We start from the raw sequence: 17,391 nt of genomic DNA on the forward strand, positions 1-17,391 counted from the left end.
AAAAAAAAAAAAAAAAAAAAGAAATACTATGGAGCCATAAAAAAAAGAAATCACATCCTTTGCAGGAACATTGCTGGAGCTGGAGGCCATCATCCGAAGCAAACTAACATGGGAACAGAAAACCTAAGTGGGAGCTAAACATTGAGTAAGCATGGACGCAAGGAAGAAACAATAGATCCCAGACCCTACTCGAGGATGGAGTTTGGGAGAGGGGTAAGGATGGAAAAACTACCCATCAGGTACTATGCTTATTACCTGGGTGATGAAATAATCCTTACTCCAAACACCCATGACACAATTCACCTACATAACAAACCTACACATTTACCCCTGAACCTCAAATAAAAGTTTTTAGAAAAGAAATCTTGGAATGTCATAAAGAAGGAAAAATACAAATTTAGAAGAAAGACCAAAAATGAGTAAACACAATATATTGTCCTTCTCCTCCTGAGCTTTCTAAGTTATGTCTGATGGTTGAAGTAGAAATTATAAAACCATGTAGTGTTGTCATCGATGTATGTAGGGGAATTTTAAAATAGATTATATTATAAATTGGGGATACTAAAGGATATAAAAGGAAGGAAGTTTTCGACACTCAAACTGGTAAAATATTGGCACCAGTGGATTGCAATAAGTTATTCATAATGTAATGCCTAGAGCAACCGGTACAACTCCTTTACAAAGAGATACACTTACAAATTATATAAATTAACATTAAAAGCTAAACACTGCTTGTGTTGTCCATAGGATGGCAGGAAAAAGAAAATGAGAAAAGGAAAAACCAAACCAAAAAGAAAAAAATAATGGTAGACTTTACCTTAAATATCAATAATTACATCAAAAGTAAATAACCTAAATAAAACAATTAAAAGATTGGCAGAGCATTTTAAAAAAAAGAGAGAAAAGAAAAACATGATCTATAGGAGTTAGGGGGAAGGATAATTTTACAGTGGGAGACACTGACAAATTCTACCTCAGTTAGATGATCAAGGCTAACATCAATAGTGGTAAGTCCAAAAGCAAACACAACAAAAGCAAAAATCAACAAATAGGATTGAATTAAACTTAAGAGCTTCTGAACAGCAAAAGAAACTACAAACAAAGTAAACAGACAACCTACAGAATGGGAGAAAATATTCACAAACAATGCATCTGACAGAGGATGAATATCCAGCAACTACAAGGAACTTAAGCAAATTTACAGATGCTGGTGAGGGTGCAGAGAAACTAGTTTACACTCCCACTCACAGTGGGAGTGTAAATTAGTTCATCCATTGTGGAAGCAGTATGGTGATTCCTCACAGAGCTAAAAGCAGAACTACCATTCAACCCAGCAATCCCATTATTGGATACATACCCAAAGGAATATAAATCATCCTACCATAAAGACACATGCATGTGTAAGTTCATTGCAGCCCTATTCACAATAGCAAAGACATGCAATCAACCTAAATGCCAATCAATGACATATTAGGTAAAGAAAATGTGGTACATATACACCATGGCATACTATGCAGCCATAAAAGAGAACAAGATCATGTTATTAGCAGGAACACGGATGGAGCTGGAGGTTGTTAACCTTAGCAAAGTAACAGAAAACCAAATACCAAATGTTCTCACTTATAAGTGGGAGCTGAATGAGGAGAACTCATGAACACAAAGAAGGGAACAAAAGACACTGGGTTCCACTTGAGGGTGGAGGGTAGGAGAAGGAAGAGGAGCAGAAAAAATACTATTAGGTACTAGGCTTAATACCTGTGTGATAAAATAATCTGTACAACAAACCCCTGTGACACGAGTTAATCTGTATAGCAAACCTGCACATGTACCCAAGAGCCTAAAATAGAAGCTAAAATAAGAACAGAAAAAAAAAAAAAAACAACTAAAAACAGTGATAAGTTATTTTGATAGTATGTCTCCTTAATACCATGTGATGGAAATGACACTCTACTTCTGGGGTCTTTCTCCCTAAAACACATTACTCCAGTCTAATCATGAGAAAACCATCATACAAATCTTAATTAGGTAACATTTTACAAAATATCTGACCAACATTTCTTAACAATTTCAAAGTCATCAAAAGGATGGAACTCTGTGAAACAGTCACAGTCAAGAGAAGTCTTAGGAGACAAGATGACTAAATGTAACATGGTGTGATGTACTGGATAGGATCCTGGAACATAAAAGGAGCCTTAGGTTAAAACAAAGGAAATCTGAATAGATTATGGAACTTAAATAATACTAATTTATTGATATCGATAGATTATTTGTAACAAAGGTGCCATACTCATAGAGTAACGGGGAAAACTCAGTGTGGGTTATATGGAAACTCTCTGTACCATCTTCCCAATTCTCCTAAAGCTGTTCCAGAATAAAAAGTTTATTTAAAAAAATGACTCAGCCATATGCCTTCTACAAGCAGCTCACTTCAACTAAACACATGCTGGAGGAAGACTATTTTTTCCGTAATTTGTCCTTTGGTTTTGCTAATTTGATTAGATAATTTTATGGCTTTTATACAAGCAAACAATACAACCCAGTTAAATTTGAATTTCAGATAAACAACACTTCTTTTTTAGTTTACGGATGTCCCATGCAATATTTGGGACATACTTACACTAAAAATTATTCTTTTTTTTTTGAAATTCAAATTTCACTGGGATGTTTTATATTTTTGCTAGCAATTCTAGGATATGAACCTAGCTTCCTATCTATTCTGCTCTTTCATCCTTATGTGAAGGATGTCATAGAAAGTGTCATATTCTGCAATAAAACTTCCCAAAGAAGAAAATTCCTTTTCATCCGAGTGCTGAATTGTGTGTGCTTCTTAATGGCATGTGATTCATTACAGAGACATAAAATGGGCCTACTACAATGCTTGAAACACAGTAAGTGTCCAAAGATGAGAGTTACTATCTTCAGCAGAAATTAGGGTTAGGGTCAGGAGACTACAGATTCATAATAAAAACATACTCAATTTATTACCTACAGAATAAGTTTTTGCCATTGTCATCATCATCATCATTATCATTGCTTGGAAAAGTCTGAATGCAGGAATGCAATCTAGTTAACGCAATGTTGTGTGTTCACAATATGAGGTAAGGGAATTAAAGTTTGCAAAGTTTTTGGAAACATAGTATGGCAAAGTATTTTTTTCTCACTGTATTTAAAAACATCTATGAAGTAAATGCTGAAACAGATAGTCAGGTGTTGTTTAACTTCTTTTAATGAGAAGATTAGAATATGCAATCTGCCAGGACCATCTAGAGCATGCCAGGGCTACCTAGGCCACAAGTCTTTCTCAGCAATTCTTTCTCTCTGGTTTAGAGAACAGGCTGAGGTGAAAAAGATACTCTTGCCTTTTTTGGAGCCTGTTCCTTTTGGATAGCTCTCTATTCTGGCCCAGTTCATCAATAGCATCTGGCTGCTAAGCTGAGACCTATCTTGTAATTTAAATTGATTGGGGCTTTGCGTGTGAGTTGACAGCAAATTAAAGTCACTATTTCTTGCTAACTTTGTGCCAGATGTCTTATCTTGTCTTGTTTTGTCTTCTTTTCTTTTTTTCTTCTTCTTCTTTTTTTTTTTTTTTGGAGATAGAATTTCACTCTTGTCTCCCAGGCTGGAGTGCATGGCACGATCTTGGATCACTGCAACCTCCACCTCCTGGGTTCAAGCAATTCTCCTGTCTCAGCACCCCCAAGTAGCTGGGATTACGGGTGCCTGCCACCACACCCAGCTAATTTTTGTATTTTTTTTTTTTTTTTAGGAGAAACAGGGTTTCACTATGTTGGCCAGGCTGGTCTTGAATTCCTGACCTCAGGTGACCCAGCCACCTCAGCCTCCCAAAGTGCTGGGATTACAGGGGTGAGCCACTGCACCCAGCCACCATTTTTATTTTCTAGATGAAGAAAAGAAGACAATAAACTTTCTGTAGGTCAAAATCTACTAAGTAATAGAATGATGTTCAACCAAGTTTCGTCAGAGACAATAAAATTCATGTACTGAACTTACTACAAAATCTCAACTTCCTTGAGTTTGAAGCTACTTTGTTTTAAATTTTTAATCCTTCCTTCTCCTAGCAGTCTCTATGGTCTGGAGGAATGCTTACCACAAACCCCTATCCTGTATTGTTGAGTTAGCAGGTTGTGAAGACTGTGTCTGATTACAGAGATGCTTGACTAAGTCCCTATATAAGCTAGGATCTTACCCTAGCTGCTTTAGGGAGCAAGGATTGTTGAGGTGATCCTAGAGGTCTTGTTACCTGAAGCTCTTTAAGGAGGCACAGGTCACCCCATCGGTGAAAACCTTTTGTTTACTTCTAATGTACCTCTGTTTGGGACACCCACCAAGTTACTTGTGCTGGATTGCTTTCAACTCTTCTTCATTTCCAGTGTATGGAATAACCAGACAAGTCTTTCTCCTGGTAGCTCATCTCACTCCAACCCTTCTCACCTATATGCATTAAGAACATCTTTTAATTTCATTCTTAAAACACATGAAATTTTAAATGTATCTCCATACAGCACCAGATGCACATAAATCTCTTAAATTAGTCTGCCTTTTCATAAAGTGAAAGTTATTTCTTATATAGTATGCAATAATTAAGCAGCATTTGATATATACCAGGCACCATGGGCTAGGTGTCAGAGACATAATAATGAACATCAATACTTTCGAGAAATTGAGGGGTTAAATGGTAAGGTACGTGTACAAATAACTAGATGTGATTTAAGACAGGATAAAAGAAATGCTAAATTCAGATTAAAAATTTCTTTCTGTGGTACACAGAAAGGGGTAATTTATTCCCATTACATGCAATGCTGAATGAAAATGCAGCATTTTTCAGACCAATTAGTTGGGAAACTAATTGATTTAACTTAGCTGGGGGCTTCCAGCACGAGTGAAGCGCATTTGCTCATCGGACAGAGTGTCTGATCAGGGGCCAACAGCCATCACCAGGCAACTCATAATCACAGACCATCAAGAGGCATTGAAAATTAGACTCCAAGGAAAGACAGTTGTATTGATTGCAAGTAAAAGCATTACTTTAAAATACTCTAGCAACTGTGGGTGAGGACTTTGAGATGGCAGTCCTCCAATGGATAGCCAAGAGAGAAAACTATCATTACTGTCTTGGCAAATCACCTCTTGAGAGGTAAATGGTGGGTTCCAAAAGGCAATGTGCTCATTTTGCAAACTCTATTCATAGGGACCATGGGAAGCTGGCTACTGTGGCATTAATTTTAGCAGCCCTCCAGCACGCTATCTGCCTAACAGGATTCCTCTTGCTTTGGAAGACCCTTCCTACATTCTGAAGTTCCACTAAAATGAGAGGCACTGTCTACAGTAGCATTTCAAAAATACATGCATGGTGCCTAGGAACAGTGGTAGTGGGGGGCACAATGAAAGGAAACCTTGGAGCATTGTTGAAAGTCGCAGCGTCCCCCAAATGTTCACTCTTCAAACCAGAACGTCAAAACTCTTTCCAATAACTGCTTACTTGACCCCAAGTGTGGTTGCAACATTTGGGAGTAATGCTAAAGATTTTGTAAGCTATGCATTATAGTAAAGGAGTGCTATATTTAAGTTATTTTATTGAGTAAATATATGTAATAAATATTTCAAGTGACTCCCTACATGGAAGTGTTTCTTCACTTCTGAGGAGAAATAGAAAGGAAAGCAAGCATACGAGGAAGTATTATAATATGTAAATATTATTTTGTAGGGTAAGGATTAATGTTGGGCTAAGGGTAGGAATTACAGTCAATGTTAGGCTTCAACTTAACTTAAATGTAGTCTAATCAGTGAAGAATTAATTTTTCCTCTGAGTTGCAAGTTTGCAAAATCACCCTTTGGCTTCATTGTTTTTTTTTTTTTTAAGTATTTTTTAAATGTTTAAATCAAACCCTTGATTATATTTATCAAGCAGATTTTGTGTGTTTTGAAAGATAGTCATTTTTCATGCTATTCTGAAAATAGTAGTTGACTACAATACTGACATCTTGATCATGATTATTACTTTCACATTTATTTTAATGTTTCAGTCTGTGTCAACCAGCATGTCCTGACACTGCAGTTACACTGTGGAGCTTCTGCCCTCCACAGGTATTTAATAACATATCTGGAAGAAGGCCTCACAGCATCCTTGGTTGGTTGACAGCCAACTCTAGAAACATAAATCTTTCAAACTCAATTGTGTTCTAATGCTTATATGAATATCAGTTTTACAAACTGATACAAATTGCAAAGTAGATCTGAGTAACGTATGTGAACACACTATCTTTCACTGAAATGTTTAAAAACACTCATTAAATGCTGCATATAGTAAAAGAAGAAGGAAGCAAAATGAATTCTTGGGCATTGTTCAAAAAGGTACTTTTTCAATAAATTTTTTAGAGTTAGTTGTAAATCTCTACATTTATGGAAAAACCATTTTTAGACAATTATCTTTACACGAATTCATTGCACAAAACAATGAATATACTGTGTTCAGCCTTTTGTCATTAGGAAGCATCTAAAATGTCACATACTTGTAAAAAATTGCAGTCTAATGATCAAATCTCAAACACCAAGAGCCTTGGATATTTCGGCCTTGTTTTGCTCAGATCTATTTATATCGATAGGAACCATCAGTTCACTCACCTCAATAATTTGCTCAGCAACCCCACCTACAATAATAAAATGACGTCCTTTCTAATGTCTCTATCTTTATATTTCTTTCTTTAACCACTCCCCTCTGATCATCTTTCTCATCTAACCCTACTTCTCTCTGCCTCCAGCTATTACATTTATCCTTTAGAATTCTCATGGGGCTTTTCTATTCTGGTGAGCAAGTGGTTCAAATTCCCCCACACTCTTACCTTGATGCTGCATCCTCATCACCTCCTTTGGGATAGGGAATAGAAATGCAGAAAAGGACTTTGGAGTTAAAGACATATTAAAAGGAAGACTCTTAAGTTCTCAATGGAATAAGCACTTACACTTAGAATAAAGAAAAGATTAACAAGGAAGTTTTGCAGGAAAAAAAATTGTAATGGCATTGGATGATTTAATGTTTGGGCATGGTAAAGCTTATTTATTTTATTATTGTGATTTTTTCCAGATATACAGAAATGAAACATAACAAATATTAAATTAGCTACCCTAAATCCCAATCCTCTACCGCTTTCCTCTCCCTACCTATAGGTTACCACTATCCTAAACTTTGTATTCTTCTTGTGCATAATTTTTAAAAACTTTATACTATATTTATATATATTCACATTGTGTACATCCTAAATTTTTCTAAATAATTATCATACTGTACACAATCATTTCATAGTAACTTTTATCCACATATTGTGTTTTTAACATTTTTACATGTTGATAAAAGCAAATCTAGTTCATTCTCATCAAATGCAATAACTATATTTGTTTATTTCCCTGTCGATAAACACTTATTTCTAAATTTGGACTATTACAAATGGTGCTGCAATAAGCATATAACATTTGCTATCCCTTTGCTTTTAATTTTTCTGTGTAATTATATTTTATGTGATTTTCTTGTATAAAATAAATAGCTAAATTTTTCCAATGTTTCTAATACAGGTTGGGCAGGCCTAATCTGAAAAACTGGAAATCAAAAATCCAAAACGGTCCAAAATTTAAAACTTTTTAAGTGCCAATATGATACCACAAGTGGAAAATTCCATATCTGACGTCATGTGATGGGTCACAGTCAAAACACAGGCACACAACACACACCTCATTCAGCATCCCCAAGAGAAAAAGACCCAGGTCCCTTCAGTTATTATCTACCTTCTTCATGCACACCCAGAATCCCCCATGCAAGCATACCCATAAAGAGTAATAAAATGGCATGTGTGCAGGCCGGACATACCAATGGCAGCTGCCCCATAATGGCCCACATGGGCTCAAGACCTGTGTGTACTACTTACTGTGTTTTCTTGCTTATTCTCTGCTCTATGGTGTAAAGATAATGTTGAAAATATCAAAAAGGCCTATCAAAAAACCATAGTCCTATGGGTAATTGTGATAAGAAAATGAGGAACCATTTATGTTTATATAACATAGAAAGTCAAGCTGTTAGTGAAATTACACAGCAGTATCAGTGTAAAATGTCTTACAGAAGATATAGTGTTGTAGTGATCACCATATATGAACTGAAGAAACAAAAGGATAAACAAAGTTCTATGCTGAAAGTGATGAACAGAAGTTAGTGGAAAAAGAAAAACACTGCTAAAAATGAAGATCTCCATCATGTATCAAAAGAGTGCATCCATCAGTGTTGCAGTGAACATGTGCCACCTAAGGGTAGGCCTATCATGAAATAAGCAAAGGTCTATCACAATGAACTGAAAATTCAAAAGAACTGTAAATATTCAACAAGTTGGTTGCAGAAATTCAAGAAAAGATATAACATTAAAGTTTTTAAGATTTGTGGTGGTAAAGCAAATGCTGATGATGAAGCATCAGAGAAATTCATTGACAAGTTTGCCAAGATAAGCAATGATGAAAATCTGACACAGAACAAGTCTATAAAGCTGATGAAAAATCACTGTTTTGACATTATTGCCCCAGAAAGACACTGTCTACAGGTGATGAGACTGCCTTTATGGGAATTAAAAATGCCAAGGACAGAATAACTGTGCTGGGAGGTGCTACTGCAGCAGTCATACAGAGTATAAGCTTGCTGGGACAGGCAAAAGTTTGTATTCTTACTATTTTCAAGGAGTGAATTTCTTACCAAACCATTGTTATGCTAACAAAAAGGCATGAATCACCAAGGACATCTTTTCTGATTGGTTTCACACACATTTTGTGCCAGCAGCTCACATTCACTGCAGGGAAGCTGGACTGGATTTGATTCCTTGACAACAGTTCTGCTCATCCCACAGCTGAAATTCTCATCAAAAGTAGTTAATGCCATGCACCTTCCCACTAATGTGACTTTATTAACTCAACCATATGATCAGGATACCCTTAAATCAGTAAAGAGTAAATATAAAAATAGTTTCTTAAACAGCATGCAAGCAGGAATAAACAGAGGTGTGGATATGAAAGGTTTTCAAAAGAAGTTTATCATAAAGGATGGTCCATAAATTATTTCCAGAGCTTGGAACACAGTGACTAAAGACACACTTGCACATGCCTGGTACAACCTCTGGCCTGCGACTATGTTCAGTGATGATGAGAAACAAGATGATGACTGAAGGATTTCATATGTTAAGTGAGAAAAAAATGTCTAACCTCCTTCCATATGCAAAAAATGTACCTTCAGAGTTTATCAGTAAGCTGAACAAGGTGGATATTGGAGAAGTTTTTAACATCAATAATGAGGCTCCAATTGTCCATTCATTGACCAAGAGTGAAATAGCCAAAATGGTTCTGACTCGAGGTGATTATGATGATATGATGATAGTGTGAATAATGATAATGGAGATGATACTGTTAACACTGCAGAAAAAGTACCTATAGACACCATAGTGAGATATATGCTAGATTTATTGAAGAACCAGAGAAGGGTTCATTCGCAATAAACACGATAGCCTGTCTATTTAGAATATCAAAGAGATACTTCTAGGGTAAAACCATTGTTAATGAGGCATATGACTCTGGAGGAAACGTATTAAAAAGCCAACCAGTATAATGCCTCCTCATTCCTACAGGACCCACTTCTTGGTCCCTCAACTGCTTCTAGCAGCAATTTCATAAATTTCATAGGGTCTTCTACATAAATGCACTTCTACATAATGAAACATTTCTACATAAATATTGCCTATTAATAAAAAATTCACTTCCCTTCCAGTCCAAATGGATTTTATTACTCTTTCTTGCTTTACCAGACTGGCTAGGATGCCCAGAACATTGTTAATAGAGGTATAAGAACAGATATTCTTTCTGATCTTAGAAAGAAAACATTTAGATTTTTACTATTAAGTATTATGTTAGCTATAGGGTTTTCATAGATGCACTGTCAGGTTGGGGAAGTTACCTAGTATTCCTAATTTGCCAAGAGTTTTAAACAGGAATAGGTATTGAATTTAAATACTTTTAAAATGCATCTATTGAGATAATCATAAGATTTTTCTTTTTTAGTTCATTGATTGGGTAAATTATATTGATTGACGTTTGAAAGTTGAACCAAACTTTCACTTTGGGATAAACTCCTCTTCCTCAGTCAGGATTATTCTTTTTGTATATTGCTGGATTCAATGTGTTAATATTCCTTACATTTTTGCAACTCTGCTGATGATTAGGCTATAATTTTCTGCATTTGTAATGTCCTTGCTTGGTTTTGGTATCAGAATAATGCAGCCTCATTAGTAATATAGTAGGGAATTATTCATTCCTCTTAGATTTGTGTGAAAAAGATTTTATATAATTCAGATTTTTTTCCTTCTTAAATATTTAGTAGAATTTACTGCTGGAGACATTTAGTTCTGAGTTTCTTTGTGGAAAGGTTTTAAACCATAATTTCAATGTTTTTCTGTAGACATAAAGATATTTATTCTATTTTTGCTTTAGCATTATTTTATATCTTTCAAGATATTTATCAGTTTCCTGTAAATTATTGAATGTATTGTCATAAAGTAGTTTGTAACATTTCTTTTTGTCCTTTCCGTGTATCTAGATCTATAGTGAAATGACCTTTTTTGTCCTGATGCTGTTGATTTGTCTTTCAGTCTTTCTAGCTAGAAGTTTAACAGTTCTAGTCCTATCTTTAAAAACTAGGTTTTGCTTTTATTAATTTTCTCTTTTGCTGGTTCATTTTCTATTTTTTGGTTTTCTATTTTTACCTTTATTATTGCCTTTCTCCTGCATATTTTAAATTTAATTTGCTTGTTTAGTGAAAGTTGAAATCATCAATTTAAAACCTTTGAAAACTTTATAATGTAAACTTCATACAATATTTTTTTCAAAGTACTGCTTTATCTGCAACATGCAAAATTTGGCATTTTGATCTTTTATTTTTATTAATTTTAAACCATTTTCTAATTCCCCTTTTGATTGCTTTTTGACCCATGGTTCACTTAGCAATACGATGTTTACTTTCCAAATGTTTGAAATTTGCAATTTTTAAGACTTGCATTAGGTCCAAAATATACGTCTAATATAGTGGCTGTGCCACGTGCATTTGAAAAGACTGAGTATTCTGCTGTTGTGAAGGGAGTGATCTGCAAAAGATCAATTAGGTCAAACTGGTTGATAATGTTCAGTTTTCTGTGCTTTACTTACTTTTTGTCTACTTGTTCAATCATTTACTAAGAAAAAAGTATATAAGCCTCCAATTCAAATTGTGGATTCACCTATTTCTTCTTTGGGTTCTGTCAATCCTTATGTATTATGAGACCCTGTTATGGGGTCATACACAGAAAAATTATGTCTTCTTGATGAATTGACCCATTTGTCATTATAAAATGTCTATCCTTATCCCTGGTAATATTCATTGTTTTGACATCCACTTTGATACAAAATAATCACTCAAACCTTTTTTTGGTTAATATTGGCATAATATGTCTTATTTCATCATTTTATTTTAACCTAATTGTGTCTTTATATATAAAATTTATGTCTTGCAGAAAGTATAGAATTCATTCCTGCTCTTTTACCTAATACGATGATCTTCACCTTTCAATTAGGGAGTTTATACTATTTGCATTTAATGCAGTTATTGATCTGTTTGAGTTTAAATCTACTATATAGTTTTGTGTTTTTTCTTTCTATTTGTTCCATCTGGCCCTTATTCTTTACTTTCTCTTTTTCTGACTTTTTCTAGATTTAATATATTTGTTATTTATTTAACTTCCACTGGCTTTGGGAATATACCACTTTGTTTAGTTTAGTTATTTTATTTCACCCAATCAATGAAATTTTTTAAAAACTATGATTATCTCAATAGATGCGTTTTTAAAGTATTTGAACTCAATACCTATTCATATTTAAAATTCTTGGCAAATTAGGAATAGCAGGAAGCTTCCCCAACTTGATAGCGCAAGCCGATATAATATTTAATAGTAAAAGTTTTAATGCCTTCTCTCTAGGATCAGAAAGAATATCTATTCTTATACTTCTATTCAACAATGTTTCGGACATCCTAGCCAGTCTAGTAAAGCAAGAAAAAGCGGTAATTAATTGCTTCATACTCTTATTGTCTACCTTCAAAAATATTATACACTTTATGGTTAGTGAAGAATTTTGCAGCATTATACTTCCATTTCTTTCTCCTAATTTTCATACTATTGTTTTTATATGATGTGTTTCTGTGTGTGTTACAAACCAAACAGTACATTGTTATTGTTTTTGCTTAAAATAATCCCTTATAAAGAAATTTTAAAGTGAGAGAAATGTGTTTTATATTTACCCATATATTTACCACGTCTGGCACTGTTTATTTATTTGTGTAAATGCAAATTTGGCATCATTCTCTTGCAGCTTAACATTTCTTGTAGTCCAGGTTTGCTAGTGAGTCTGTCAGCTTTTGTCTGTCTGAAAGGTCTTTATTTTACTTCCACTTTAAAAAGCATATAATTCAAATTCTAAGTTGACAGGTTTTATTTCTCATACATTAAAGATCTGTATACTCTAGCTTGAATTGCTTCTGTTAAGAAATTGGCAATTATTCTTTTGTTTATTCTGCTATACAAAATATGTCTTTTCTCTGATTACTGTTAATATTTTCTGTTCATCACAGGTTTTTAGCAACTTGAGTATTATGTGCCCTGATAATTTTGTGTATTCGTGTATGTTTATTATTCTGCTTGGTGCTCATTGAGCTTCCTAGATCTGTGGATCTCTTTTATTTGGAAAGTTTTTAACATTTATTTTTTCAAATAATTTTTGCTCATCTCTCTCTCTCCCCCACTATACTTCCTGCCTCTCTTTTTTCTCCTCTCCTCACCTTTTGAGTCTCCAATCAAATGTGCGTTAGGCTACTTAATAGTTTCCCATAGGTCACTAATCTTCTGTACATAGTTTTTAAGTTTTATCTTCTCTAAACTTCATTTTAGATATATTCTATTGCCATTTCTTCAAAATCACTCATTTTTTTGTTTAAAAGAATAAGGACCAGATGGAACTATTAATCCCATACAGCATGTTTTTCATTTTATATAGTGTCCTTTTTATTTCCAGAAGTTCCATTTGGGTATTTTATAGTTTCCATTTCTATTTCTCTCCCTACCATGTTCATGTTTTCCTTTAGGTTGTTGAGCATATATTTGTAAGATTTATGAAAGCTGTTTTAAATTCTGTATTTGCTAATTCCATCATCTTTGTTATTTATGAATCTGTTTTTTACTTATTAATTTTTTCTCCTGATTAAGTGTTGTATTTTTCTTCTTTTCATGCTTATTAATTGTAGATAAAATGTCAAGACATTGAGAATTTGATTTTTTTGAATGCTTTATTTTATTCTTTTAACTAGTATTAAAATTTATTCTGGCATGCAAGCATGTTACTTGGAGAACAGTTTTATTCTTCTGAGGCTTATTTAATGTTTGTTTAGGCAAGCTTAAAGTAGAGTAGGACTAAATAGCCCCAACACTAAGTACTGCAAACTGAATTGTGTCTTCCCAAAATTCATATGTTGACACCCTAATGTGTAATGTGAGTATATTTGAAGATAGAGTTCTTAGAAGACAACTACGGTTAAGTGAGACCTTAAGAATGCACTTCTGTCAGGGAGCGGCGGCTCATGGCTCATACCTGTAATCCCAGCACTTTGGGAGGTTGAGGCAAACAGATCACCTGAGGTCAGGAGTTCGAGACCAGCCTGATCAACATGGAAAAACCCCGTCTCTACCAAAAATACGAAAGGTACAATGTATACAATAGGGTGATGGTTATACTAAAAGCCCATATTTCACCACTACACAATATATCCATGTAACAAAACTGCACTTTTACCTCCTAAATCTGTAATAATTTTAAAAAATCATTTTAGAGTAATTTAATATATTAATTAAGTGATAAAGCAATTACCTTGCATATTTCTAACATTTCTGCTATTCCCAGGAATTCTGAGGAAAAGATCCTTTTAACCACTGTAGTAGCTTACAAAATGAATTTTTATAAGGCTACATCAAAGTATAGGACAAATGTACCTTAAAATTACAGAGAGGAGATTGCAACATTTAAATGTGACTTTTAGCACAAATTAAAAAGAAAAACAACTAGTAAAATAAGAACTAAAACAGACAGACCTCAAGGACTGTTTAAATGTATAGTCACATGTTGCTTAACAACAAAGATATGTTGTTAAAAAGCACTGTTAGCCAATTTTGTAGTTGTGTGAACATCATAGAGCATGCCAACACAAACCTAGGTGGCAGAGCCTACTGCACACTTAGGCTACATAGTATTGCCTTTTGCTCCTGGGCTACAAACTTGTACAACATGTTACTGTACTGAATACTATAGACAATTAGAACACAGTGTTGGCCAGATTCAGCGGCTCATGCCTGTAATCCCAGGACTTTGGGAGGCCAAGGCAGGCAGATTGCCTGAGGTCAGGAGTTCGAGATCAGCCTGACCAACATAGTGAAAACCTGTCTTTACTGAAAATGCAAAAATTAGCAGGGTATGGTGGCACACACCTGTAGTCCCAGCTACTCAGGAGGCTGAGTCTGGAGAATCACTTGAACCCGGGAGGCAAAGGTTGCAGTGAGCCAAAATCATGCCATTGCACTCCAGGCTAGGTGACAGAGTGAGACTCCATCTCAAAAAAAAAAATGCAACGTTAAGTATTTTTGTATCTAAACAGAAAAGGTAGGTAAAATATGGCATTATAATTTTATGGGATTACCATCATATATGCAGTCAGGGTTGTTGACTGAAGGAATGTTGTGCAGTGCACACCTACCTGTATACTGATCCCAGGGTATACCTCTACTCTAACACATATGACTAAGGAAGACTTGTAAAATTCTTTTCTTGTCCATTTCAATCACTATGTTACTTTTGTCATCATTTTGACTGATACTTCCCTTGGGGAAATTGCTGCTTCTATTTGTAGTGAGAGATTGAAGATACAAATGGACAATGGTCATGTTACATATAAAACAGAACTGTGACCCACAACCTGCAGCAACCTCCAGGAAGCCAACCTTCTGATCTATAACAACCCGGGCAGGAGCCTGCCATAAATCAGACTTGCAGGGAGCCAGACTGCTCTCTCTAGTGACGATTCAGGAAACTGAGCAATAACTTCTGTGGCAGTTGACCCAAAATAATCAGGACTTAATTAACAACTGACAGCTTCCCTAATTTTTGTTCCCACTTCCAACTTAAGATCAGAGAAAGTCAAATACACGCCCCCCCACCCCCACCCCACCAAATCACAGGATGTTGTGCTTCCAATTGGTAGCCTCCAGTCTCCCCAGGCCCACAGGCTCCATTTAGAGCACGCCTGGAGCCTTCCCTTTTTCCTCTACGAAGCTTTTCCACTCCTCTGCCTGCAGTGAGTCTGCCTAAATGCAAGAGAAGGTAGCTGACTCCCTTGCTACAACAAGTGAAGAACAAATTGTCTCTGTTTTTCTCATTTGGTTGGTCTTCCTTTCTTTCCACATGTCATAGCATGGGGTATAAATTTAAAGTTATCCAGAACTAGGGAAGGGAATCTGTCTTTGGGTCCTGCTGCTCAGCTGATGAGAACAAATGCTGAAGGTACAAACTTCCCTAGCCAGAGTCTTGCCTTTCATTGCAACAAAGAGGGTAAGAATATGGAATGATACCACTCCAGCCCACTTACATCAGCATTTGGAAATGTTAAAAAAAAAAAAAAAAAGTTTGGATGGCCACAGTTACTGGGGAACGTAGCCGACTTTCAGTGGGTGAAGGATGCTAAACATGCTTCAAGGCTTGGGGCAGTCCCCCCTCTGCCGTAAAGACTTGATCTACCAGCAATGCCATTTATGGCCCCAGAGAGAAAAACTGGGTTCAATTCCACCCATCCTTCCTACCCCTTGCAAAATAATTTGCATGACTGATGAATGCTTAGTATCTTTATCTAGGTTTGTGCATAATTCCAGCAAATGCTTAATTTCCCATAAGGATATCTGCTGATTCTTTAGAGACTTCCATATTTGTTTTAAAGGCTACAAAGATGAGTAAAGCGTTAATGCATTTTACTATCCACATGGCTTCTAAGAATATTTTTGTTCCCCTACTAAATATTACACATTGCCTAGAGCTCTAGAGACAGATACCAAGATGAGCAATTTCAATAATTTCAATATATTGCCAGCAACTTTCTAGTCTAATATGTCCCTCACTTGTTCTGGGTATCATGTAATTTGAGTACAGGTCTGTAATAACTTCATTCATCACTAGTATGCTAGAGATTCCTTTTCTATGGCAACATTCTGAACTCTTTTTAAGTAATTTATATCAGAAGCAACATGTTCTTCTGAGTATGTACTACTGAGTACATTATCCTATTAGTTTCATTTATTCTTTACACTATATTTTGGTGCCCTAACTGACTCATAGCAATATATTTAACAAAGAGGAGAAACACATCAAAAACTCATCTGAATTTCTGAACATTTCAAATCACACATCACTGCTCAGATTTTACGTGCACCAAAATCTCAGAAATAACCACTAAAGAACTTAGTTCTTTCCCGCAAAGATGGGGAGAAACGAGAGGAGAAAAGCTGAAAATTCTAAAACCAGAGCGCCTCTTCTCCTCCAAACGACAGCAGCTCCTTGCCAGCAACGGAACAAAACTGGACAGAGAATGACTTTGACAAGTTGAGAGAAGGAGTCTTCAGATGATCGGTAATAACAAACTTCTCCGAGCTAAAGGAGGATGCTCGAACCCATCGCAAAGAGGCTAAAACCTTGAAAAAAGAGTAGACAAATGGCTAACTAGAATAAACAGTGTAGAGAAGTCCTTAGATGACCTGATGGAGCTGAAAATCATGGCACAAGAACTACGTGACACATGCACAAGCTTCAGTAGCTGATTTGATCAAGTGGAAGAAAAGATATCAGTGATTGAAGATCAAATGAATGAAATGAAGTGAGAAGAGAAGTTTAGTGAAAAAAGAGTAAAAAGAAATGAACAAAGCCTCCAAGAAACATGGGACTATGTGAAAAGAACAAATCTACATCTGATTAGTGTACCTGAAAGTGATGGGGAGAATGGAACCAAGTTGGAAAACACTATGCAGGATATCATACAGGAGAACTTCCCTGACCGAGCAAGGCAGGCCAACATTCAAATTCAGGAAATACAGAGAATGCTACAAAGATACTCCTTGAGAAGAGCAACCCCAAGACTCAGAATTGTCAGATTCACCAAAGTTGAAATGAAGGAAAAAATGTTAAGGGCAGCCAGTGAGAAAGGTTGGCTTACCCACAAAGGGAAGCCCATCAGACTAACAG

Source organism: Colobus angolensis, unplaced genomic scaffold, assembly GCF_000951035.1.
Source record: "Colobus angolensis palliatus isolate OR3802 unplaced genomic scaffold, Cang.pa_1.0 Scaffold166, whole genome shotgun sequence".
NCBI lineage: Eukaryota > Metazoa > Chordata > Mammalia > Primates > Cercopithecidae > Colobus > Colobus angolensis.